Source organism: Thalassophryne amazonica, chromosome 17, assembly GCF_902500255.1.
Source record: "Thalassophryne amazonica chromosome 17, fThaAma1.1, whole genome shotgun sequence".
NCBI classification, from domain to species: Eukaryota; Metazoa; Chordata; class Actinopteri; order Batrachoidiformes; family Batrachoididae; genus Thalassophryne; species Thalassophryne amazonica.
In genome coordinates this window covers 25,151,782-25,175,990 of record NC_047119.1, presented here as the reverse complement: position 1 = coordinate 25,175,990, position 24,209 = coordinate 25,151,782, and the positions used below count along the sequence as shown (strand labels likewise).

The following is a 24,209-nucleotide window of genomic DNA, read 5'->3' as shown; positions in this document are numbered from 1 at the left end:
ACGGGGCTTCTGTTTAGGGCTACGCTTCCTCCTCACAGTCACCCAGTCAGCCTGCCTTCCCGACTGCACGGGGTCTGTCAGGGGGGGAACTAATGGCGGCTAAGCTACCTTGGTCCGCACCAACTACAGGGGCCTGGCTAGCTGTAGAACTTTCCACGGTGCGGAGCCGAGTCTCCAATTCGCCCAGCCTGGCCTCCAAAGCTACGAATAAGCTGCACTTATTACAAGTACCGTTACTGCTAAAAGAGGCCGAGGAATAACTAAACATTTCACACCCAGAGCAGAAAAGTGGGGGAGAGACAGGAGAAGCCGCCATGCTAAAACGGCTAAGAGCTAGTAGCTACGCTAAGCTAGCGGAGTCCCAAACAGGGAATCTGACACTAGACAGGCTGTGGAGCAGCACAGGTAACGCACGACAACAGTGCTAAAATAAAATAAAAATCCACTAGACAGGCTGTGGAGCAGCACAGGTAACGCACAACAACAGTGCTAAAAAAAATAAAATAAATAAAATAAAAATCCACTGGACAGGCTGTGGAGCAGCACAGGTAACACACGACAACAGTGGTAAAAAATAAAATAGAAATCCACTGGACAGGCTGTGGAGCAGCACAGATAACACACGACAACAGTGCTAAAAAATAAAATAAAAATCCACTGGACAGGCTGTGGAGCAGCACAGGTAACACACGACAACAGTGGTAAAAAATAAAATAAAAATCCACTGGACAAGGCTGTGGAACAGCACAGGTAACACACGACAACAGTGGTAAAAAAATAAAATAAAAATCCACTGGACAGGCTGTGGAGCAGCACAGGTAACACACGACAACAGTGGTAAAAATAAAATAAAAATCCACTGGACAGGCTGTGGAACAGCACAGGTAACACACGACAACAGTGGTAAAAAATAAAATAAAAATCCACTGGACAGGCTGTGGAGCAGCACAGGTAACACACGACAACAGTGGTAAAAAATAAAATAAAAATCCACTGGACAGGCTGTGGAGCAGCACAGGTAACACACGACAACAGTGGTAAAAAAAAATAAAATCAAATCAAAATCCACTGGACAGGCTGTGGAGCAGCACAGGTAAAAATCCACTGAACAGGCTGTGGAGCAGCACAGGTAACACACGACAACAGTGCTAAAAAAATAAAATAAAAATCCACTGGACAGGCTGTGGAGCAGCACAGGTAACGCACGACAACAGTGCCAAAAAACAAAACAAAAATCCACTGAACAGGCTGTGGAGCAGCACAGGTAACGCACGACAACAGTGCTAAAAAATAAAATTAAAATCCACTGAACAGGCTGTGGAGCAGCACAGGTAACACACGACAACAGTGCTAAAAAATAAAATAAAAATCCACTGGACAGGCTGTGGAGCAGCACAGGTAACACACGACAACAGTGCTAAAATAAAATAAAAATCCACTAGGCAGGCTGTGGAGCAGCACAGGTAACGCACGACAACAGCGCTAAAATAAAATAAAAATCCACTAGGCAGGCTGTGGAGCAGCACAGGTAACGCACGACAACAGCGCTAAAATAAAATAAAAATCCACTAGGCAGGCTGTGGAGCAGCACAGGTAACGCACGACAACAGCGCTAAAATAAAATAAAAATCCACTAGGCAGGCTGTGGAGCAGCACAGGTAACGCACGACAACAGCGCTAAAATAAAATAAAAATCCACTAGGCAGGCTGTGGAGCAGCACGACAACAGTGCTAAAAAATAAAATAAAAATAAAAACGAAAGCGTTAGCAAGCTAGTTACCTTGCCAACGCTGATGAAGGTTAGCTGATAAAAGTGCTCCGTCGCGATGCTTCGACCGTTAGAGGTCTTCTTTAGGCGTTGGAGCACGGTGAAAAAGTAAAAAAAAAGTAAAAAAGTCTTGAAAAAGACTGTTAATTCAAAGAACTCAAACAGCTCAGTTCAAACAGCTAACAGATACAGCAGAACACCGCTGTGCTCCGGAACAGGAAGTCAAGACCTCTAAAACTTCACCCTACTCCATCATGTTAGGCAGTTTTCGCACTCACTGTCTGATGGTGTGCCTTAATAGGTTGACGATATATTTACTCATCAGAAAACCTCTCACTCTTGCCCATTTCTCAATACCAATGCACTGTGCTCCTGGTGTACTCCCTTTTAAAGGCAAGAACAAAAAATACTCTGATTGTTTTGTTTCAATTTATGCCCACAACATGCCCATGACTAATGAGGTGATTTTATCCAAACTTTTGGCACCACGTGCACTAGTTTGTGGTCAGATGTCCCACCATGTAGATATCAATGTGTGCATGGACACGGCCCAATTACACCTGAACTCTGCGTTTCAGACCATGCAGCAGAGATCATCAAGATTGGGCGCTATAATTTTTAGACAGCCACCATCTAAGAATCATATAAAATTCAAATTAAAATAGAATAAATTAAGACTGCCAACCAGAACATGCAACAAGGAAAAAACAAAAACAAAAACGCTTCGAGTTTAGATGTAAAAACAATAAGAACTGTGAATTTGGTTGTATAACATCAGTGTAACAACACAGTGGGGTGCATAATATTCAGAAACACCTGCAAGGCAGACTTTGCACTTAATACTGTAATAATAAATGTTGCACAACAAATCCCTTGTTGCAAATCGTATGCAAACTAAAACAACTGGGAAAGGTAATACCACTGAGATTAGTAAAGCTTTGCAAATATCGAGATAAACACCAAGTGCTAATTGCAGTGTGAGAATATCACATTTATTTGTGTTGTGATATGGTGATAATGCACATTCCCTGTTCATGCATATATTTAAAACAAAATAAGAAAAAAGAAAATAGCTATATCAACAGTGGCATAGCAAAAGAATGATAGTCAACTATTGGGAAGACTGGTTTACTATTATATTAACACAGCAACATGAATATTTTGCTCTCTGAATGTTTAGTGCAAACAGCAATTACCCCTGTATGCAGGCAATAAATAAATCAATAAATAAAATCGAAGCACTAAGCCAGTGCATAAAACAGTGGAAACTGTGCTGATTCTGATAAAAGATGGGGAGTATGACTCGGGTTTATTAATATGGAGGAGTCGTCATGGAAACACAGTAGGAGGTAAATTGTGGGGGATGAGTTTGCAGATCACATGGGAAGAGTAACTTGATTTCTTCCAAAAGAGAAAGATATTAACACAGAGGTTTACTGGAATTATTTGGATTTTTTTTAATTTAGTTAATTCGACAAGGTGCCCATATGAATACTGTCAGCCATGATAAAAATGATTGCAGAACACTTGTGTCAACTTTCATTTCAAAAAAGAAAAGAGAATCAAACGTACATGAGGTTGTGCAATGTTTGTGCTGGCACTGACAGTAGTGTCTTTTTTATTTCAGGTGCACAAAAGTTTTAGTCATGATAAATAACCAAAAGACACGGTTGAGTTACAGCCTTAATGACTAAAACCATCCTCCAGCAATTGAGATGGCTCATCAGCGATTTAGTTTATAACCGGAACCCACCCCAAGGTGTCACCTGTGTGGCATCAGAACTTCCAGTCACCCTGGACTTAGAAATATGTCAGAAAGAAACCTCCTTTGTAGTGCAGTTTACAAGGCTGCAGCAAAAAATGAATTAAGCTACAATAATCTAAATAAGATGAAAAATGCCACATACCTACATACAAGTATGATAATGAATGAATGCATTCAGTCCGTATCCATAGTATTATACCCCCATCACACATAGCCGGAATCACGCAGAGTTGCGTCAGAATTATGAATCGTCGCACATTCGAAAAGTATCGGATTTCAGTTTCAAAACGTTCTGACAGCCATCTGCAGAAGTCGAAACAGTTGGTCAAAATCGCCCGGCGGCCCTGAGTGTGATGCACTTGTTCAAAACTCTCTGGGCACGGTCGAGATGGGACACCTATCAGGCAGCGACCCATGTGTAATCTGACGACCATCTGACCGCAATTTACATATTCCAATGGTGGAAAAACAGGATGCAAAACGATTTGAGCACATACGAGGGAACCTCGAGATAGATCTGGCACCGCAAAGCCTGCCGGTATGACTTGCACGTGCCACATATAATAATGTCCACCCCCCCACCACCGAGTGGAAAGGAACTGTTGAAATGTATGTGGCAGGCTTCATCACAATAATAATTATGAATTATTATCATGTACAGTGAAAGTGAACAGCGGCGATCAAACCGAAAGCTCTGTGCGCTACTGTGCGCATGCAGCCACAAAACTGAACAGGCTGTTATATCCACAACAGACCTTACAGTACAGATATTTGTCCATTCCTCCCCATGGGCGACGTAAATAATGTGAACTATTATCTGTTCTAGTATTTACAAAAAGTGTGCAATAATTATTTAAACAAAATTGGGCTGGTGCATACATTTGGGAACCCTTGTCATTTTATTGATTTGAATACATTTAGTACTAATTATTGAAACATAAAATTGGTTTGGCAAGCTCAGTGACCCTTGACTTCCTTACACAGGTGAATCCAATCATGAGAAAGGGTATTTAAGGTGGCCATTTGCAAATGTTTCCCCTCTTTGCATCTCTTCTAATGAGTGGCAACATTGGAGCCTCTAAACAACTCTCAAATGACCTGAAAACAAAGACTGTTCAACATCGTGGTTTAGGGGAAAGACACAAAAAGATATCTCAGAGATTTCAGCTGTGAGTTTCCACTGTGAGGAACATAGTGAGGAAATGGAAGACCACAGGCACAGCACTAGTTAAGGCCCGAAGTGGCAGGCCAAGAAAATCTCAGATAAGCTGAAGCAAAGGATGGTGAGAACAATCATAGTCAACCAACAAACCTGCTCCAAAGACCTACAACATGATCTTGCTGCAGATAGTGTCTCTATGCATCGTTCAACTATACAGCACACTTTGCACAAGGAGATGCTGTAATGCAGAGGAAGCCTTTTCTGTGTACAAGCCACAAACAGAGGTATGTTAAAGCATATTTGGACAAGCCAGCTTCATTTTAGAAGAAGGTGCTGTGGACTGATGAAACTAAAAAGGAAGTTATTTGGACATAACAAGGGGCAGTATGCATGGCAGAAAAAGAACACAGCATTCCAAGAAAAAACACTTGCTACCTCCAGTAAAATTTGGAGGTGGTTCCATCATGCTGTGTGGCTGTGTGGCCAGTACAGGTACTGGGAATCTTGTTAAAGTTGAGGGTCACATGGATTCCAGCCAATATTAGCAGATTCTTGAGAACAATGTTCATGAATCAGTGACAAAGTTGAAGTTGCGCCGGGGCTGGATCTTTCAACAAGACAAAGACCCTAAACACTGCACAAAATCTACTAAGGCATTCATGCAGAGAAACAAGTACAATGTTCTGGAATGGCCATCTCAATCCCCAGACGTGAATATTATTGAAAATATGTGGAGTGATTTTAAGTGGGCTGTCCATGCTCGGAAACCGACAATCCTGACTGAACTGGAGATGTTTTGTAAAGAAGAATGGTGTAAAATACCTTCAACCAGAATCCAGACTCTCATTGTAAGCTATATGAAACATTTAGAGACTGTTAATTCTGCAAAAGGAGGATCTACTAAATATTTTCTTTTTTTCTGTTGGTGTGCCCAAATTTATGCACCTGCCTAATTTTTTTTAAAGAATTATTGCAGACTTTCTGTAAATCCTGTAAACTTCATTTCACTTCGCAAATATCAATGTGTTTGTCTGCTATATGATATATTTAACTGAAACTGCTGATCCAAACAACCAATGATTTATAAAAGAAAATCATGGAAATCATCAGGGGTGCCCAAACCTTTACAAACAACTATGTATATAGTAGTATGTTGGCTTGGAGGTTAGCACTGTTGCCTCACAGCAAGAAGATCCCCACCTGTGCCTTTTCTCTGGATATTATTGTTATATTTAATATGCATATGTCGTGGACATGATTGAGCAAAGCTCGTTAGCATCTCACCATGTCATTCAGGTTCTTCAGACTTTATTTTGAGTGAATGCTTCAGGGGAGCATTAGCATGGAAAAAAAAAACTTTCAGCTTCTGGGGGGGGGGAGCTCCCCCGCCCCCACCTTTTAAACCATTTTTCTTTATTTGCCTCTCACATGCCTGGAAAAGCTCCTCGCCATCTAACCATGTCCTTTAGGTCCTTCAGACTTTTTTCAGTAAAATGGTTCTTGGGAGCATGAGCATGACTAAAACCTTTTAGCTTACCTTTTAGACCCCCTGCCGTTTTAAGTATTTTCCTTATTTTGCCTTTCAGCTTCTGGAGGGGCTCTGCCCCCATACTCTTCACCTTTTTAAGCATTTTTTTTTTTTTTGCTTTTCAGCTGACCCCCCAATTACAGCCCTCTTAACCCCCTACCACTTTAAGCATTTTTTTTTTATGTAGATGTAAATTAAAATTCAAAGTTTTCAGCGAGTTGACAGTAGGGCTGTACAATATGGCCAAATGATCATATCTCTATATTGTCACATAAATTGTCATGTAAATGTCACTTATATACATGCTGTCCATATTCTTGAGCCCCTTAGGTGGGTAGGAAGAGTTCCCATGGGATAAAAATGCTTTTCAACCTAAGTCTCTCTCTCTCTCGAAGATATTTCGGTGTACCTTAGTAAACACTAGTAGAGTTCCACCTTAGATTTGGAATGTATAATAGAAGATATACCTGACTGAATTTTCATATCAATATGATATACCATATGACTATGATTTGACACAAAGTGCAGCAATGGTGAAAATTAAACATTCTTAAACAAAACAGTAATAATACCACACTCATTTTGCACTCATCATAAGGTTAAGACACTGTGCCCTCCAAAAGTATTGTAACACTTGGAATTTCACATATTTTAATTTGTTTCTGCCATTTTAAATACAAGAAATACAAAAAATAAATAAATAAAATAAAATTTCTACAATTATCTTCCTCAAACTCAAACTGAAAGCAAATCTCTAAAACTTCATAAAAACTGTAAATAAGAATCAGTTTTATTGCCATTTTTTTTTAGACAAGTCATGGAAACATGAACAATTATGAAAAAATACAAAAGGGTCTTTCACCAAAACATCAAATCTCGGCTTTCATCTCAAATGTACTTTCTGTCAAATTGTACCTGAACTTTCAGGTCTTCTTCTTCAGAAAATCCTCCTCTACACCATTTCATCAGGAAGCTGGATTAGATTTAGATTTTTAATTAATTTATATCAAGTTGTAGAGATTTGCTTTCAGTTTGACTTAAAGAAGATAATTTTAGAAAAAAATGCATACTTTTGAGGGCAATTGAGAAACACTGAGGAGCAGCATCTTACATCTCATATATAGTGCAGCAGAGAATTTTTAGAGTGGACTCCTGCAATTGGTGATACAAACATCAAATCTGGCACAAATAATCCATAGACAATAACTCTTAAAAAAAAAAAACTGATTGGCCAATTGAAATTTCAATAGGCAGCCAGGTCGGGGTCAATAGAAGAATTACACAGGGGTCTAAATCCAGAGTGGGCAACTTGTTCCAGAAAGGACCAAGAGGGTACAGGTTTTCCTTGCAGCCACTGAATCCACCAGGTGATTTCACTGATTAATATCACTTTGAGCAGATGGAATCAGTTAATCAGTGAAATCACCTGGTGGAAAAGGGTGGCTGCAAAGAAAACCTGCACCCTCTTGGCCCTTTCTGGAGCAACTTGCCCACCCCTGGTCTAAATTAAAAGATGCTCCAATCATATAGAAAACTACACCACGTTATTTGCCTGATCACAGAGATTCCAAAAAAAGGTATAATTTGGACTATCTGTGACTGAATATTATGGAGTTATGAGGTAAAAGCAGCAAGAATGGTGACAAAGGTCAGTTTCAGTTTGTACAGGGATCAAAAGTTAAAGTTGCTCCATTAATTTAGCTCCAGCTGTATTTGTGCTCAATTTCAAGCTTGTATCACCATTTGAAGGATTGTTCCAGTTATCTGATAAATTGGCACTTCCTGTGTGAGTGGGAGCTTGCCACTGAGTTCCCGCGATATTCCATGGGATCTCGTCTGTCAATCCAGGAAGTGTTTGACATTTGAACATTTCCTGTTTTACTGTGGATTTGAATTTTTGCACTTCCTGTTTAGGGCGCCCTGTACCATGAGTGAGCTTTGTGCTGCTGCATTATATTCATATATTTTATTATTATTATTAGTATTATTATTATTATTGCACTTGCTGGTGCTCACGCCAGTGGACTTGAAACTTCTGAAAACCAGCGAAGCAGAGAACCAAAGGACAGCGGGTCAAAGCGCTGCTTCGTTGCTTCAAGCAGACCCATTGCAGTCTGAAATCAATGTAGAGAAATAATCATTTTCTTGATAAACACCCTCAAAAGCAACTGCCACTCCGGTGTCCCGAATCGTCCGTGGTGCATTCAACGTGCCTTGGAAAAAACAAACAAACAAAAAAAAACAATGCAAGCATGCAGCGAGCGATGCAACACCATTCAACCCATCAACTGAATCGATGCACACTGAATGAATCGATGTACTCGCATCACACATATTTGTATCTAGATACCGATTTGTATTGATTAATCTCCACATGCCTAATATATATATATATATACAGTGGCTTGCAAAAGTATTCAGCCCCTTGTATTTCACGCATTGTAATTTGTTTATGACATTTCAAATACAAAAGTAAATCAGGCTTCTCAATATAAACATTTCAAAAATTCTATTCCTTAAGGCCCGGTCCCACTGGCGTTTAGGAAGATTTGCGTATGGTTTGCGCACAAAATTGTCTCATATTTGCTAAACATCCGCAATATCCGTGAAACATGCTTGTATGAGTCGGCCGACATCCGCACACGTCTGCAATCATCTGCAGAGGCACGTTTTTTCCATTGCCAGGATTTTTGAGCCTCACAAAATTTTGGTTGCGGATGACATCCGCCTTACTCAATACATACTCGATACATACTGAAGCTATGCGCTGTCTGCTGATAACCGCAACTGACGGCGATTTGCAGCTTGGCAGAGGACTGGGACAGTGTGTAAAACGGATATATAGCATGCTTATCATGTCCACATCACGGACTAAAATAAGTTATAGTGAATGCATAGAGATTGGCCACAGATAAAGCGTTTGTATTACATCTGCTGTGCATCTGATTTGTGGACAACTGATTTTAACAAACACCCAATTTTCACAGACCATTTACACACAGTACAGTAGGTATTTGCTCAAATTATCATTAAAGGTGACACAAATACAGCTGATATAATGCTAAACTCAAGTTTTGCTTTGTTTTTTTTTTTACTTTCCATCAGTAAAATATGTGAAATATGATTTACGATTATATACTGAAAAGGTATTTTCAGCACTTCTTTTTAAAACATGGATTTTATGGCACTTGTACTGGACAAAATAACAAGGTCCCCAGTCTGACGCTAACTATTCCCCTTCTGAAGCTGCATGAGGAAGGGCATCCAGCAGAAACATTGTGCCAAATCAACATTCAGATCCATCTGCTCTCATGGCCCCTATCAAAAATTGGAGAAGCCAAATGAAATTGGTTTGTCACCAAAGCAGTATTTGGTATTATTTTCTCAGCCATACATTCACATTATGTACATGAAGGTTTCAGACATGCAAATTCTGAAGCTGCACCTATAAAATGTACAGTAGCTTTGGTTTTTATTAATTATCTATTTATAAAGCAAGAAACATCTGTGTGAGTATGTGGCTCGCATATCTCTCTGACTGTTTGTCAGATCAGCCTTAGCTTTCGGATATGGCTTGCACATGGCACGATTATGTAGATCCTTTATTCTGAAAATTTTGGTAATTATTTTCTAAACTTTTATTTTGAAACCTTTATTTTCATTACAAGGTTGGCCGGTTTGGGAAATGCATTGCTTCTCCAAGCCTATGACTAAAATCAAGTGCACCCCCTCTTCTTCTATGGTGTTCAGTTTAATCCGCTAATGTTAGGTTAGCCTTAGCTGAACAATCAATGGGTCCCACGATTTACCCAGAATAACCCAGACTGACTGCAAATATGAGAACTTAAGTACTTTCATTAATTTTAATTATTTAATTGTTTTTTTGTGGAATTTTGTAAATGCCAAAATGCGCTCTGTTGCACCCCTGTGAACAATCAAGTACACCTCTCTTCTTCTATGGTGAAAAAGGACAGCCGACATCCTTATTGTGCATTGCTGCCAACCTCTGCATCAGTCCATTAGGCCTGTCCCACTGGCGTTTAGGAGGATTTGCGTATGGATTGCGCACAAAATTGGAACATATTCGCCAAACATCCGCAATATCCGTGTAACATGCCTGTATGAGTTGCCCGTGATAATCCACAGAGGCACGCATGTCCGCCTTACATACTCCATATATATACTCAATTCACACACAATACATACTCACTCTATGCGCTGTATATCTGCCGTTAACCGCTGATATCTGCAACTGACGGGGATTTGCGGCTTGGCAGCGGATCGGGACAGTGTGTTAAAACAGATATACGAGGTCTGTAGAAAAGTATCCGACCTTTTGATTTTTGGCAAAAAACATATGGATTTGAATCACGTGTGATTGCATCAGCCAAGCTTGAACCTTACGTGCGCACTGCGTGAGTTTTTTCACGCCTGTCGGATTGCGTCATTCGCCTGTGAGCAGGCTTTGTGTGAGCAGTGATCCACCCCTCTCGTGGGATTTTTATTGCGAATAAATGTCTGAACAATTTGGAGCTTTGCTGCATCAAATTTTTCCAGAAACTGTGAGAGACCTCCAGGTGGAAACCATTCCGGAAAATTCAGATGGCTTTCAGGGACGATTTTATGGGGATTACACAGATTAAGGAGGCTCCAGCCGGTTTTAAGACCGCCACAGCATCTGACAGCACGGCGCACTCCGAGCGCTGATCGACAGGCTGACACCCCGCTGAAAACAACCAGATCATTTCTAAGTGAAGGCTTTGTTGATCCGGGACGTCGTCCGGACTTCCACAAAATGGCAGAAGACATGGACATCACCACTTTCCGGCACATTCCACTGTTACAGGAGTTTTTTTTCATGGAAAGAGAAGCGGAGGGATGCGCCACCGTGCTGCTCATGGCGTGGGACAAAAGCACCTCCGTGCTGGTCTCACAGGATGGCTTTCAGACAGCATTCGGTGGCTTTTCAGTCGTGTGACTATCTGAGAAATTGTGCATGAGCTGGACATGCCAGAACATGTCCTGTGAGGCTTCATCACGGCGTTGGCTTTGTGCCATGCAGCTCCACGCATTAATTAATGCAATTAATCCTCTCCCCAGTGGGACAGGGCCCTTATATCAGTACCTCTCGCAAATCCTCTCGCTGAGTCCAGTGTTCTTTCAATATTTAAAAGCCAACACTTCACCCTCCCACTTGATCTTATGGTTAAAACTGTCTGCGGATCACCTAAACAAATTCATACTTATTACAATATTCTATCATACACACCCTTTATTCACATCAAAAAAGAAATCTAAAGAGATTGAGCCTTCAAAACACTTTTCAAAAGTCATGCTGTTGCATTACTGTTTTTGCTTTTCCCCAATTGCCAAAAAAAAAAAAAAAAAAAGCAAAAGGCACCGTTAGCAATACTTTCACATCAGAATGGGTTTCAACTACCTACAGTGTTCTTGCTAAAAGCCAGAGTATATGAAAACAGAATAGTTATCAGTCAATCCACACATTTCACAACAACTCTAAATGTCCCTGACTCACATGATCGATAACTTCACATCCATACGTTTGTGCTTCATGAACAACCCCAATTTCCAGTGACGTTGGGACGTTTGCAAATCATCTTCAACCTATATTCAACTGAATACACCACAAAGACAAGATATTTAATGTTAAAACTGATAAACTTTATTGTTTTTGTGCAAATATTTGCTAATTTCGAAATGGATGCCTGCAACACATTTCAAAAAAGCTGTGACAGGGGCAACAAAAGACTGGGGCACCTGTTTGGAACATTCCACAGGTGAGCAAGTTAATTGGAAACAGGTGAGTGTCATGATTGGTTATAAAAGGAGCATCCCCAAAAGGCTCACCCATTCACAATAAAAGACAGGGTGAGAATTACCACTTTGTGAACAACTGCATGAAAAAATAGTCCAACAGTTTAAGAACAATGTCTATCAGTTTGAACATGAAATATCTTGTGTTTGTGGTGCATTAAACTGAATATAGATTGAAGAGGATTTGCCAATCATAGTATTCTGTTTTTATTTACATTTCACACAACATCCCAACTTCATTGGAATTGGAGTTGTACACTAACTGTGATGATTCCTTCCTATATCTCTATGTGTGTGTATGATATATGTTTGACAATGTTCGATGAATGTCCATCATTTTCTTTAAAATAACTATTTCTGTTTCTCTTTGTATCTCAATGTCAACCATGTCTTAACTAACATACACATTGTCTGTTAAAACTATGTAAGAGTAAGTACACCTCTTTGTACATCCCACCTTCAAACACAGCCTCATGCGACCATCCATGAAAAATCTACTTAAATCAAATCAAATCAAATCAATTTTATTTATATAGCGCCAAATCACAACAAACAGTTGCCCCAAGGCGCTTTATATTGTAAGGCAAGGCCCATACAATAATTACGGAAAAAAACCCCACGGTCAAAACGACCCCCTGTGAGCAAGACTTGGCAACAGTGGGAAGGAAAAACTCCCTTTTAACAGGAAGAAACCTCCAGCAGAACCAGGCTCAGGGAGGGGCAGTCTTCTGCTGGGACTGGTTGGGGCTGAGGGAGAGAACCAGGAAAAAGACATGCTGTGGAGGAGAGCAGAGATCAATCACTAATGATTAAATGCAGAGTGGTGCATACAGAGCAAAAAGAGAAAGAAACACTCAGTGCATCATGGGAACCCCCCAGCAGTCTAAGTCTATAGCAGCATAACTAAGGGATGGTTCAGGGTCACCTGATCCAGCCCTAACTATAAGCTTTAGCAAAAAGGAAAGTTTTAAGCCTAATCTTAAAAATAGAGAGGGTGTCTGTCTTGCTGATCTGAATTGGCAGCTGGTTCCACAGGAGAGGAGTCTGAAAGCTGAAGGCTCTGCCTCCCATTCTACTCTTACCAACCCTAGGAACTACAAGTAAGCCTGCAGTCTGAGAGCGAAGCGCTCTATTGGGGTGATATGGTACTATGAGGTCCCTAAGATAAGATGGGACCTGATTATTCAAAACCTTATAAGTAAGAAGAAGAATTTTAAATTCTATTCTAGAATTAACAGGAAGCCAATGAAGAGAGGCCAATATGGGTGAGATATGCTCTCTCCTTCTAGTCCCCGTCAGTACTCTAGCTGCAGCATTTTGAATTAACTGAAGGCTTTTCAGGGAACGTTTAGGACAACCTGATAATAATGAATTACAATAGTCCAGCCTAGAGGAAATAAATGCATGAATTAGTTTTTCAGCATCACTCTGAGACAAGACCTTTCTAATTTTAGAGATATTGAGCAAATGCAAAAAAGCAGTCCTACATATTTGTTTAATATGTGCATTGAATGACATATCCTGATCAAAAATGACTCCAAGATTTCTCACAGTATTACAAGAGGTCAGGGTAATGCCATCCAGAGTAAGAATCTGGTTAGACACCATATTTCTAAGATTTGTGGGGCCAAGTACAATAACTTCAGTTTTATCTGAGTTTAAAAGCAGGAAATTAGAGGTCATCCATGTCTTTATGTCTGTAAGACAATCCTGCAGTTTAACTAATTGGTGTGTGTCCTCTGGCTTCATGGATAGATAAAGCTGGGTATCATCTGCGTAACAATGAAAATTTAAGCAATGCCGTCTAATAATACTGCCTAAGGGAAACATGTATAAAGTGAATAAAATTGGTCCTAGCACAGAACCTTGTGGAACTCCATAATTAACCTTAGTCTGTGAAGAAGATTCCCCATTTACATGAACAAATTGTAATCTATTAGATAAATATGATTCAAACCACCGCAGCGCAGTGCCTTTAATACCTATGGCATGCTCTAATCTCTGTAATAAAATTTTATGGTCAACAGTATGAAAAGCAGCACTGAGGTCTAACAGAACAAGCACAGAAATGAGTCCACTGTCTGAGGCCATAAGAAGATCATTTGTAACCTTCACTAATGCTGTTTCTGTACTATGATGAATTCTAAAACCTGACTGAAACTCTTCAAATAGACCATTCCTCTGCAGATGATCAGTTAGCTGTTTTACAACTACCCTTTCAAGAATTTTTGAGAGAAAAGGAAGGTTGGAGATTGGCCTATAATTAGCTAAGATAGCTGGGTCAAGTGATGGCTTTTTAAGTAATGGTTTAATTACTGCCACATAAAAAGCCTGTGGTACATAGCCAACTAATAAAGATAGATTGATCATATTTAAGATCGAAGCATTAATTAATGGTAGGGCTTCCTTGAGCAGCCTGGTAGGAATGGGGTCTAATAGACATGTTGATGGTTTGGAGGAAGTAACTAATGAAAATAACTCGGACAGAACAATCGGAGAGAAAGAGTCTAACCAAATACCGGCATCACTGAAAGCAGCCAAAGATAACGATACGTCTTTGGGATGGTTATGAGTAATTTTTTCTCTAATAGTTAAAATTTTATTAGTAAAGAAAGTCATGAAGTCATTACTAGTTAAAGTTAAAGGAATACTCGGCTCAATAGAGCTCTGAACTCTTTGTTAGCCTGGCTACAGTGCTGAAAAAGAAACCTGGGGTTGTTCTTATTTTCTTCAATTAGTGATTGAAGAAAATCATTAAAAGATGTCCTAGGTTTACGGAGGGCTTTTTTATAGAGCAACAGACTCTTTTTCCAGGCTTAAGTTGAAGACTTCTAAATTAGTGAGACGCCATTTTCTCTCCAACTTACGGATTATCTGCTTTAAGCTGCGAGTTTGTGAGTTATACCACGGAGTCAGGCACTTCTGATTTAAAGCTCTCTTTTTTCAGAGGAGCTACAGCATCCAAAGTGTCTTCAATGAGGATGTAAAACTATTGACGAGATACTCTATCTCACTTACAGAGTTTAGGTAAGCTACTCTGCACTGTGTTGGTATATGGCAATTAGAGAACATAAGAAGGAATCATATCATTAAACCTAGTTACAGCGCTTTCTGAAAGACTTCTAGTGTAATGAAACTTATTCCCACTGCTGGATAGTCCATCAGAGTAATGTAAATGTTATTAAGAAATGATCAGACAGAAGGGAGTTTTCAGGGAATACTGTTAAGTCTTCAATTTCCATACCATAAGTCAGAACAAGATCTAAGATATGATTAAAGTGGTGGGTGGACTCATTTACATTTTGAGCAAAGCCAATTGAGTCTAATAATAGATTAAATGCAGTGTTGAGGCTGTCATTTTCAGCATCTGTGTGGATGTTAAAATCGCCCACTATAATTATCTTATCTGAGCCAAGCACTAAGTCAGACAAAAGGTCTGAAAATTCACAGAGAAACTCACAGTAACGACCAGGTGGACGATAGATAATAACAAATAAAACTGGTTTTTGGGACTTCCAATTTGGATGGACAAGACTAAGAGTCAAGCTTTCAAATGAATTAAAGCTCTGTCTGGGTTTTGGATTAATTAATAAGCTGGAATGGAAGATTGCTGCTAATCCTCTGCCTCGGCCCGTGCTACGAGCGTTCTGGCAGTTAGTGTGACTTGGGGGTGTTGACTCATTTAAACTAACATATTCATCCTGCTGTAACCAGGTTTCTGTAAGGCAGAATAAATCAATATGTTGATCAATTATTATATCATTTACTAACAGGGACTTAGAAGAGAGAGATCTAATGTTTAATAGACCACATTTAACTGTTTTAGTCTGTGGTGCAGTTGAAGGTGCTATATTACACTTAACAAAAATATAAACGCAACACTTTTGGTTTTGCTCCCATTTTGTATGAGATGAACTCAAAGATCTAAAACTTTTTCCACATACACAATATCACCATTTCCCTCAAATATTGTTCACAAACCAGTCTAAATCTGTGATAGTGAGCACTTCTCCTTTGCTGAGATCCATCCATCCCACCTCACAGGTGTGCCATATCAAGATGCTGATTAGACACCATGATTAGTGCACAGGTGTGCCTTAGACTGCCCACAATAAAAGGCCACTCTGAAAGGTGCAGTTTTATCACACAGCACAATGCCACAGATGTCGCAAGATTTGAGGGAGCGTGCAATTGGCATGCTGACAGCAGGAATGTCAACCAGAGCTGTTGCTCGTGTATTGAATGTTCATTTCTCTACCATAAGCCGTCTCCAAAGGCGTTTCAGAGAATTTGGCAGTACATCCAACCAGCCTCACAACCGCACACCACGTCTAACCACACCAGCCCAGGACCTCCACATCCAGCATGTTCACCTCCAGAAACCGTCTCAGGGGGTCCTCATCGGGGTCTCGACCTGACTCCAGTTCGTCGTCGCAACCGACTTGAGTGGGCAAATGCTCACATTCGCTGGTGTTTGGCACGTTGGAGAGGTGTTCTCTTCACGGATGAATCCCGGTTCACACTGTTCAGGGCAGATGGCAGACAGCGTGTGTGGCGTCGTGTGGGTGAGCGGTTTTCTGATGTCAATGTTGTGGATCGAGTGGCCCATGGTGGCGGTGGGGTTATGGTATGGGCAGGCGGTCTGTTATGGACGAAGAACACAGGTGCATTTTATTGATGGCATTTGAATGCACAGAGATACCGTGACGAGATCCTGAGGCCCATTGTTGTGCCATACATCCAAGAACATCACGTCATGTTGCAGCAGGATAATGCACGGCCCCATGTTTCAAGGATCTGTACACAATTCTTGTAAGCTGAAAATGTCCCAGTTCTTGCATGGCCGGCATACTCACCGGACATGTCACCCATTGAGCATGTTTGGGATGCTCTGGACCGGCGTATACGACAGCGTGTACCAGTTCCTGCCAATATCCAGCAACTTCGCACAGCCATTGAAGAGGAGTGGACCAACATTCCACAGGCCACAACTGACAACCTGATCAACTCTATGCGAAGGAGATGTGTTGCACTGCATGAGGCAAATGGTGGTCACACCAGATACTGACTGGTATCCCCCCCCAATTAAACAAAACTGCACCTTTCAGAGTGGCCTTTTAGGGGAGAAGTGGCCTTTAAGGAGAAGTGCTCACTATCACAGATTTAGACTGGTTTGTGAACAATATTTGAGGGAAATGGTGATATTGTGTATGTGGAAAAAGTTTTAGATCTTTGAGTTCATCTCATACAAAATGGGAGCAAAACCAAAAGAGTTCCGTTTATATTTTTGTTAAGTGTATTTTTCTTTTTGAATTTTTATGCTTAAATAGATTTTTACTGGTTATTTGTGGTCTGGGAGCAGGCACCGTTTCTACAGGGATGGGGTAATGAGGGGATGGCAGGGGGAGAGAAGCTGCAGAGAGGTGTGTAAGACTACAACACTGCTTCCTGGTCCCAACCCTGGATAGTCACGGTTTGGAGGATTTAAGAAAATTGGCCAGATTTCTAGAAATGAGAGCTGCTCCATCCAAAGTGGGATGGATGCCGTCTCTCCTAACAAGACCAGGTTTTCCCCAGAAGCTTTGCCAATTATCTATGAAGCCCACCTCATTTTTTGGACACCACAGCCAGCAATTCAAGGAGAACATACTTAAGCTCCCAATTTTCTATACAAACGTCCTACGGGCACTGCACTAGTTCCTTTGATTAACACAAGCTCAAAGAAAACAAATGTATGGGATGATGACTGCAGGAAGGCTACAACAGAAGGCCTCACTCACAGTTTTTCATTTTCAGTCATCACCACTTTATGGTAAGGGTGGAAGATTGACAACAGCCAGCTGCACAAAGGGCAACACCTACAAGACAGGACTGCTGTGTTGTCGTGTAATACATTTAGAGCCAATTCAGTGAATGTTTGAGACAAACTGTGTGTACACATGATGCAACTGTTGACATTTGTGAAAGAGGAGCATCAGGGATGGATTCTGACAAACCAGCACAAAGATGCTGCAGCTAGAAGTGACATGGCCAAAAGACCATGACTAGGGCTGAAACGATTTGTTGAGTATCTCGAATAATTCTATTATAAAAAATGTTTGAGGCAAATTCTGTCCCTTGAAGCTTCGTTTAACATTGTAGTACATATGCCAGGCCTGTGTGTGGTGCTCCAATGTCCCCAGGAAAAAACGGGACTGCTGTGTTGTCGTGTAATACATTTAGAGCCAATTCAGTGAATGTTTGAGACAAACTGTGTGTACACATGATGCAACTGTTGACATTTGTGAACGAGGAGAACATCAGAGATGGATTTTGACAAACCAGCACAAAGATGCTGCAGCTAGAAGTGACATGGCCAAAAGACCATGACTAGGGCTGAAACGATTTGTTGAGCATCTCGAACAATTCTATTATAAAAAATGTTTGAGGCAAATTCTGTCCCTTGAAGCTTCGTTTAACGTTGTAGTACATATGCCAGGCCTGTGTGTGGTGCTCCAATGTCCCCAGGAAAAAACAGAAGAAGACTAGAGCAATGATAGCTACCGCTTTCCAACATGACACACAGAGGAAAATAAAGCCTTTTAAGAGAAAGATGGTCCACGCTGATCATCTGAAATAGACTTACTGCACATTTAAAGCCAAGCAGTGTGTTTGTCTATTTTTAAACAACACACAGTCGGCTATACACGGGGAGCGAATATTGACCTGGCGGCCAGCTGCTGTCTCTCTCTGCCCGGTGTGAGGGGCTGTCAGACCGGGCGAGTCACAGCTCCGTCACCAGCTACACTGACAAACAGCAGAAGTCCACTCTTTCTTCTGTGTTTTGCTCAGACTCGCACTGAGTGTTTCGCTTTTTAATTTTCACTTTTCTGGGCAACACACAACGCTTCAGAAACACATTAACTTAAATAAAATAATAATAAAAAAAAAACTGACCGCGAGGCTTGCATGTTCAACCTCCAGCTGAAATGCATCTGCTGAATCATAGAGAAAGAGTGGATAAAAAACATAAAAATAATAATCACGCAGGGACCCAGTCCACCAACATTTATAAAAAAAAATAAAACAACTTAAAATGGTTCAATTTTGCAAGTTGTCAAGATTTTGGCGCAGCGACATTGTGCCATTGCTTAGGGAGAGCCCTGGACTATTGATGTGTAAAAGTGCAAAGTACATTTTATCCGATTACTCGATTAATGGACAGAATAATCGATAGAATACTCGATTACTAAAATAATCGATAGCTGCAGCCCTAACCATGACCAGATGTTTGTTTGTTTGTTTTTCTGAAAAATCAACATTTGATGTCAATTATACCAATGAGCGACTCAGAGTGTAGGGAAGTTGAAGTAAATATTTTTGCTTGAGAGGGTGCGCTTTGATGGAGGTAGTGTTTTGGTGTGAGGTACCATCTGTTCTCAGTTCAGATTTTGTCGAAGGAAATATAATAATACATTGTTACATCAATGAGATCTTGCAACCAGCTCCCCCTAAAAATCGGTGTGGCATAGTGGTAAAAACAGACTGGTGTGTTGGCATGATAATGCTAAGTTACTCAGGTCTCTCTTCACCACGAATGTCCGATACAGCGACCGCATCACTGCAGATGCTGCACCGATCCGTCTATGGATCTCACGCTCCATCCGTCCCTCACTCGTGAACAAGACCCCAAGATACTTAAACTCCTCCACTTGAGGCAAGGACACTCCACCGACCTGAAGAGGGCAAATCACCTTTTTCCGTTCGAGAACCATGGCCTCGGATTTGGAGGGGCTGATCTTCATCCCGGACGCTTCACACTCGGCTGCAAACTGCCCCAGTGCACGTTGAAGGTCCTGATTTGACGAAGCCAACAGAACCACATCGTCCGCAAACAGCAGAGACAAGATTCTGTGGTTCCCAAACCAGACCCCCTCTACACTCTGGTTGCGCCTAGAAATTCTGTCCATAAAAATAACGAACAGAACCGGTGACAAAGGGCAGCCCTGGCGGAGGCCAATGTGCACTGGAAACAGGTTTGACTTACTACCGGCAATGCGAACCAAGGTCCTGCTGTGGTCGTACAGGGACCGGATAGCCCTTAGCAAAGGACCCCGGACCCTGTACTCCCGGAGCACCCCCCCACAGGGTGCCCCGAGGGACACGGTCAAATGCCTTCTCCAGATCCACAAAACACATGTGGACTGGTTGGGTGAACTCCCATGAACCCTCGAGCACCCGATGGAGCGTGTAGAGCTGGTCCAGTGTGCTGCGACCAGGACGAAAACCACACTGCTCCTCCTGAATCCGAGGTTCAACCATCGGTCGAATTCTCCTCTCCAGTACTCTGGAATAGACCTTACCGGGGAGGCTGAGGAGTGTGATCCCCCTATAGTTGGAACACACCCTCCGGTCCACCTTCTTAAACAGAGGGACCACCACCCCGGTCTGCCAATCCAGAGGCACTGTCCCCGATCACCACGCGATGTTGCAGAGGCGTGTCAGCCAAGACAGTCCCACAACATCCAGTGCAAAGCTCTGCATTTACCGATCGATCTACGTTCCGATCCTCACCTATGGTCATGAGATTTGGCTCATGACCGAAAGAACGACATCGCGAGTACAAGCGGCCGAGATGAGTTTCCTCCGCAGGGTGGCTGGGCGCTCCCTTAGAGACAGGGTGAGGAGCTTGGTCACTCGGGAGGAGCTCGGAGTCGACCCGCTGCTCCTCCAAATCGAAAGGAGTCAGCTGAGGTGGCTCGGGCATCTCTTCCAGATGCCTCCTGGACGCCTCGCTGGAGAGGTGTTCCGGGCACGTCCCATTGGGAGGAGGCCCCGGGGAAGACCCAGGACACGCTGGAGGGACTACATCTCTTGGCTGGCTTGGGAACGCCTTGGGGTTCCCCCAGAGGAGCTGGGGGAGGTGTGTGTGGATCGGGAGGTCTGGGCGGCTTTGCTCGAGCTGCTGCCCCCGCGACCCGACTCCGGATAAAGCGGAAGAAAATGGATGGATGGATGGAATGCTAAGTTACCCAGCATGAAGATTGTTGATATGGTCAACATGTGCAACTGCAGTCAAAACCTCCAGGGAAACTCAACAACCTCACCACAACATTGGTTGTAATACCTGAAACCTACTTTTTTTTTTTTTTATTTGTAATCTCTGCAAAAACATAAAACTGGTAAATTTCACAATTTATTGTGTTTTTTTAAATAATTATTTGCAAAAATGTTTGTGTTGAAATTTTAATTAAACAATTCCTTGTATCATAAAAGGCCTTTTTGGTGCTCATCAGTAAATTATGTGTTTTTGGAAATATCAAAGAAGTCTGTTCCGGTTACACCAGATGGTATGCAAATTCAACAAGAGAATTATCTTGGAACAGAAACAATAAGAGGTGATTTTGCAGCAGGAAATAGCAGCCGTGCCCATCATTTAAACAACTTCATTCAAACATGTTCCTGTAGTTAATTTACAGATGAAATATTTTATTCCCTCTCAGACTCAGGCAACGGAAATGAAGCAAAAAAAAAAGAAAAAAAAAAAAACACTAAAAAACTAATTAGCTGATCATTTACTCTTTAAATACTGTGATTACTGTTGATCCCTTTTAGAGATTTTATGTTATTTATCTCTCATCAGTCTCAATAGTTTCCAGTGTGCCCTAAAACGACAGGAGATTTGAGGGAAATAGTTGAGGCAAGACACAAGGTCTGTTGGAAAATTCAGTACCAGCATGTGCAGACAGCATTTTCTTGGAGATCCCGACAGTGTAGCTCGATGAAATGTGTGGAACAAGCACTAATAGCGTATCACTAGTCTGATGCCCCACTGAAATAAATGGCGAACACCTGCTAATCACCACAAGCTCGTTCACTCCAGTTTAAGACCATTTGAAATGACAGTGGGATTGGATGACAACTGTGCAACTATTCTATCTTATCTGCAGGGCTATATGTCACTATCACACACACACACAAACACTCTATCTGCAACGTGTGACACACAGATATGCAAACCAAAGCATGCACATACAAGACACACCCCAGGTCCATATACATCTGAATAGACTGAAGTACAAACACTCAACAAAAATACTAAATGCAACACTTTTGGTTTGCTCCCATTTTGTATGAGATGAACTCAAAGATCTAAAACTTTTTCCACATACACAATATCACCATTTCCCTCAAATATTGTTCACAAACCAGTCTAAATCTGTGATAGTGAGCACTTCTCCTTTGCTGAGATAATCCATCCCACCTCACAGGTGTGCCATATCAAGATGCTGATTAGACACCATGATTGGTGCACAGGTGTGCCTTAGACTGCCCACAATAAAAGGCCACTCTGAAAGGTGCAGTTTTATCACACAGCACAATGCCACAGATGTCGCAAGATTTGATGGGAGCGTGCAATTGGCATGCTGACAGCAGGAATGTCAACCAGAGCTGTTGCTCGTGTATTGAATGTTCATTTCTCTACCATAAGCTGCCTCCAAAGGCGTTTCAGAGAATTTGGTAGTACATCCAACCAGCCTCACAACAGCAGACCACGTGTAACCACACCAGCCAGGACCTCCACATCCAGCATGTTCACCTCCAAGATCGTCTGAGACCAGCCCACTCGGACAGCTGCTGAAACAATCGGTTTGCATAACCAAGAATTTCTGCACAAACTGTCAGAACCGTCTCAGGGAAGCTCATCTGCATGCTCGGTCCTCATCGGGGTCTCGACCTGACTCCAGTTCGTCGTCGTAACCGACTTGAGTGGGCAAATGCTCACATTCGCTGGCGTTTGGCACGTTGGAGAGGTGTTCTCTTCACGGATGAATCCTGGTTCACACTGTCCAGGGCAGATGGCAGACAGTGTGTGTGGCGTCGTGTGGGTGCGCGGTTTTTTCTGATGTCAATGTTGTGGATCGAGTGCCCAATGGTGGTGGTGGGGTTATGGTATGGGCAGGCGTCTGTTATGGACGAAGAACACAGGTGCATTTATTGGTGGCATTTTGAATGCACAGAGATACCGTGACGAGATCCTGAGGCCCATCGTTGTGCCATACATCCAAGAACATCACGTCATGTTGCAGCAGGATAATGCACGGCCCCATGTTGCAAGGATCTGTACACAATTCTGGGAAGCTGAAAATGTCCCAGTTCTTGCATGGCCGGCATACTCACCGGACATGTCACCCATTGAGCATGTTTGGGATGCTCTGGACCGGCGTATACGACAGCATGTACCAGTTCCTGCCAATATCCAGCAACTTTGCACAGCCATTGAAGAGGAGTGGACCAACATTCCACAGGCCACAATTGACAACCTGATCAACTCTATGCGAAGGAGATGTGTTGCACTGCATGAGGCAAATGGTGGTCACACCAGATACTGACTGGTATCCCCCCCAATAAAACAAAACTGCACCTTTCAGAGTGGCCTTTTATTGTGGGTAGTCTAAGGCACACCTGTGCACTAATCATGGTGTCTAATCAGCATCTTGGTATGGCACACCTGTGAGGTGGGATGGATTATCTCAGCAAAGGAGAAGTGCTCACTATCACAGATTTAGACTAGTTTGTGAACAATATTTGAGGGAAATGGTGATATTGTGTATGTGGAAAACGTTTTAGATCTTTGAGTTCATCTCATACAAAATGGGAGCAAAACCAAAAGTGTTGCGTTTATATTTTTGTTGAGTGTATTTTAACCACAGGTTGCACAAAGAAGAAAAATACAGGCATTTCCTCATTCTGTACTTCCTTGGTGAACAGAGAACACTGATCTGAAAGCTTCATCATCCCATAAAAGTTGAATCATTTTGTCTTCACTCTGTCAGAAATAAATATTATGTTTGTATGCTCACAGAATATGTGAAAAAAACTGAATTACAGGTTCCCAGACCAAGTTGTTATTTTGCACTTAAACAATATAAATGCACTGATTTTAAACCATTTAAATCTGGATGATTTTAGAGATCTACTCCAAATTAAATATATTGTTGAAATGTTTCATAATGTGAACATCAGGGGTCTCATGTACAAAAACCTGCATGGATTTTCTACTGAAACATGGCATACGCCAAAACCCAGAAACTAGCATAAGCACAACAAAATTCAGATGTATCACTGTGTGCGTACGCATGGATCCAAGCACGTTGCATTTGTACATCCC

The 24,209-nt window shown here is 41.7% G+C and overlaps 1 protein-coding gene across 1 annotated transcript in view; it reads right to left on the bottom strand.

The window, feature by feature from the left end:
* The window catches only part of LOC117530103 (astrotactin-2), a 362,187-nt gene that overhangs the window by 246,736 nt on the left and 91,242 nt on the right, over positions 1-24,209 (bottom strand). The window lies entirely within an intron of this gene.